At 43.0% G+C, this 4,490-nt stretch overlaps 1 non-coding gene across 1 annotated transcript; it reads left to right on the top strand.

Annotated features, from left to right (window-relative positions):
* The first annotated feature begins 3,802 nt into the window (after positions 1 to 3,802).
* On the top strand, positions 3,803 to 3,877 carry Trnaf-aaa. The gene has a single exon. It is a non-coding gene; the product is annotated as a tRNA-Phe (tRNA).
* The last annotated feature ends 613 nt before the right edge of the window (positions 3,878 to 4,490 follow it).

Below are 4,490 nucleotides of genomic sequence, written 5' to 3' on the forward strand. Positions count from 1 at the left end.
GAGCCAGAGAACTTCATTTTCCAGCAAGATGGTGAGCCACCTCACTGGCATAGCGAAGTACGCAATTGGTTGAAGTTCACTGTATCCAAGGGCTGGATAGGCCGCAAGGGACCAAATGACAGGGCTTGCTTTGCATGGCCTCCACGTTCACCCGACCCAACGACATGCAATTTTTTCCTTTGGGGCTTCATCAAGGATCGTGTGTACGTGCCTCCGCTACCAGAAGACCTCCTTGAATTAAGAAACCGGATTGAAGCAGCTGTTGCTACATTCACTGAAGAAACACTTATCAACGTTTAGGAAGAACTCGGCTATAGTTGATGTGTGCCATGTGACAAATGGTGCTCACATTTGTAAAGTTCGTGGTAAAACTGTTCTTTCATTTGACATACCGTTTATAACCGATACGTTTAATATAATAAATATTATAAAGCGTTAAAACCCCGATATCCATTTATAACCACACCCTGTATATTTTAAGAAATTCTATAAGTTTTTAGACATTTCACTCGATTAAACTGTATGCTACACGATAAATTATCATTGAGCTGGTGCATAACCTCGTAGCGATATCCGTAAGTTGAATAAACAAAACAGATACTTTAGTCATCAATAATATGTTCTCCTTCACTATTTATAACAGTCTGCCAACTCTGGGGTAACTTTTATATTTCGCGACTGTAGAAATCACGTTGTTTCGAGGCGAAGAACTTGTCGAGCCATGTTTGGAACGCATTTTCATCTGGAGAGGAAGTTTCTTGAAGGTTGTCCGATAGAGAGCCTAAAAGGTGAAAATCTGAGGGAGCAGGATCAAGTGGATAAGGTGCTGCACAATGACATCCCAGCGCAAGTCCTGCAAAGTGTTACTTGTCAGTCTATCGGAACGCAGGTGCGCGTTATGGTGGAGTAGCATCACTTCACTCAGTCTTCCTGGTCGTTGTTCTTGAGCTACGTCTCAGTTGTTGGCAATAAATGTCACCTGTTACGGTTACACCTCGGGGAAGCAAATCATAGTACACCTCACCGTAGTTGTTCCGACGGGTGCATAACATTATCGTTTGTGGATGAGCTCAGGTCTCTGTGTGGGGAACTGCTGCTTCGCTTGGGCTCAGCCATTCTTTTCTTTTCTTATATTAGCCTAAAGACACCATTTCTTGTCACCAGTAACGATACACTGGTGCGTCCGGGGAAGGGAAGAACCCACCAACCCACCCCCTATACCACCCTCCCTGTTGGTACACATACATCATGCAGTAGCTGTATACTTCAGATGAGTGTATATAAGCAGTAATTATTAATTTTTTATCCATTTGTTGCATCCTTGAGCCCCCGCTTCGTGATGTACGCTCAGCCTGAAGATGAAATAACGAATTGCCGAAACTGGTAGCGAAAATAAGACAAAATAACTTCTCAACCGCACAGCTGTTTGGCGAATTTCATTGTTAAATACTTGACCAGCGGTTGTCCCATTTCCACAATGGATCAACAGAGCAACAGAAGTGTCTGAGGATGAAGAGAAACACAAGTTTTATAACCAACTCCAAGAAACACTGCAAAAGTGCTCTAAAAGAGATATCCTCCTACTGATGGTTGAGTTTAATACAGCAAACGGGAATGACAATCACGGATAGAGCAGATTATCGGGCAACATGGAAATGGAAAATGTCTCACAGACTTGGGCGGCATGTTTGACCTGAACATTGGAGGTTCATTTCCTCCATAAAGGGTGGCACAAAGTGTCGTGGGTTTCACCAGATGGGAGTACAGAGAACCAGAAAGAACACTTTGCAATTAGCAGGACCTGGCGAAAATCACTCCTAGATGTTAGGAATAAAAGAGAAGCAGACGTGGGTAGCAACCACCACCTTATTCTAGCAACAGTCCGTCTAAAAATAGCTGCACACAAGATACATTGACGTCAGAAGAGGATACAGTTTAATTTTGGATAGTTAGACAATATAAAAGTCCGAGAGGAATTCTCGATCCAACTGAGAAATCCTTTTGAAGTGCTTAGCAGAGGAATCGAAGAGAATGACATTGAGGACCAATGAGATGCAGTGAAAACGACCTATGCTCATACTGCTAAAGAAATTCTTGGAACAAAGACCCACGGCAGACAAGACTGGATCTCTGACCATACTAGGGATGCAAAACAGCAGAGGAGGAAGGCAAAACTCCGGCTAACTTGCGCACAGACAAGGGAGCTAAAAGAAGAAATCCATTAGGAACTCTGCATACTAAATAAGATAGTGAAGAGGAGCTTCAGAAAAGAAAAGAGGACCTTCATCAACAATCTCGCAGCTAAGGCAGAGGTATCAGCTAACAGAGGCGATAACAAGACACTACAAAACATCACAAGAAAACTGTCAAATAAGAAATTTGGGGGTTATATGCCAATAAAGAACAAGCAAAGAAAATTATTCACAAATCGAGGAGGCCAAGTGCTGAGATGGAAACAACATTTCGAGAACGTTCTGAACCGTGAAATTACAGATGACAGTGTAATTCAACTGAAGGTGGACGGGGAAGGACTCCTACAAGATATGTGACTTAACGTAGAATCGCCATCCAAAGATAAAATCGCTAAAGCACTCCAACAAATAAAAAATGGAAAAGCTCCGGGCCTGGACAACATCAGTACAGAGTTACTGAAAGTAGGTCCCCGTATAACAGCAGAAATTTTACATCCATTCCTGACAGCCATATGGATGAATGAAAAAGTACCAAACGATTGGAACAGAGGCTTGGTCATCAAGGCATCATCCTGCTGTCAATCCCAAGCAAGATCCTCTCACAAACAATCCTAAATAAGATAAAAGCATATGTAGACAAGAAAATAAGAAGGGAACAAGCAGGATTCAGGGAAGCTCGCTCTGCGTTAGCCAGATAAACCCCTTGAGCATAATAGCTGAACGTACATATGAATACCAGTACCCGCTTTATATGCTGTTTTTAGACTTTGAAACGGCCTTAGACAGTATAATTGGAACAAAAATATGGAGCTCACTGCAAACTTTTGGAATTCACAAGAAAATAATTGCTCTTGTCAAGTGCATGTATGAAACCTACACGTGCCAGGTTGAACGTCAAGGTCTGCTTTCAGATCCAATAGCAGTGAAAACAGGAGTTAAGCAACACTATTTAACATAGTACTTGTAGCGGCGTAAAGTCAAGAGCCGGCAAGCCAGTCGGGAAGGAGGGAGCAGAGGGGGCTGTGAAGAAGACGTTAGCCAATTGCACGTGGACCGACCTCTCTCCAGGACGACAACACGATAGCAGCGGCCTCTATGCGAAGAGAACATAAGCTCCGCGCCCGACTGGCCACGCCCAGTTCTACGAGAAGCTTCAGACCAACTCTTGAGTTACTGTCACGTCTTCGTATGAAGCAATTGTATAACGATTGGAATTCACGATATCCAGTGATTTATGTCGCTGTATAAGTTCGTTTATTTGGATAAAAGAGTGTCGGGCCTGAAGATGGCAAAATGAAATGCCGAAACTGGTTGCTTTCAGTTGAAGGTGTCACCAGGCTGTTTCAAGCCTTAAAAGATTTTTTTCCTAAATGAAGACAAAGTCCCCAAAACATTGGTTCAATTCCAGAATGAGATTTTCACTCTGCAGCGGAGTGTGCGCTGATATGCAACTTCCTGGCAGATGAAAATGTGTGCCGGACCGAGACTCGAACTCGGGACCTTTGCCTTTCGCGGGCAAGTGCTCCTGCGCAGGAGAGCTTCTGTAAAGTTTGGAAGGTAGGAGACGAAGTACTGGCAGAAGTAAAGCTGTGAGGACGGGGCGTGAGTCGTGCTTGGGTAGCTCAGTTGGTAGAGCACTTGCCCGAAAAAGGCAAAGGTCCCGAGTTCGAGTCTCGGTCCGGCACACAGTTTTAATCTGCCAGGAAGTTTTATTGGTTCAATTCTTCAGCAACCCTTTAAGTAAAGCTTTCTTGTGGTTCATTGACAGCCAGCTTAGCGCTTTGCGGCATGGCAGAAAGGAAACTTAGGGGACCACGAAAGGTGTAATAGAGGTAAAGGATGTCCTGAAAATACTCTTGTAACTGTTACTAAGAGAAAAGAGCAACACTTTATTTCTTTTAAATCTGTTCTTAAAAGAGCAGAAGTAACACAGCCGGAGAAAAGAACTTTAAAGAAGATGAAAAATTTTATGACAGTAGTGGCGCACCTCTTGTTCACCGTTACTGCCGGTGTTTGACTGGATTTTACTGAAGAGAGTGCCAAAATGGGAAAATGTTGAAGAGACAGTTTCTTATTCGAAGAAGAAAATAATTGAAATCGATCACTCCATATTCTTCGATCAGTACAGCATACTCACAAATTTCGTGGAAGAAAATCTTCACAAGTCTAACGATGAAAACGAAGCACCATTACAGTGTCGTGAGAAGTGGATGAGTTTTTTTAAAAGCCGTGTTCAATAGTACTCTGAGGTGGTAATAACTGCGAGGTATTTGTTTCCGATACTAGCCCATAATGCAA

This window comes from Schistocerca piceifrons, chromosome 2, assembly GCF_021461385.2.
Source record: "Schistocerca piceifrons isolate TAMUIC-IGC-003096 chromosome 2, iqSchPice1.1, whole genome shotgun sequence".
Taxonomy (NCBI): Eukaryota; Metazoa; Arthropoda; class Insecta; order Orthoptera; family Acrididae; genus Schistocerca; species Schistocerca piceifrons.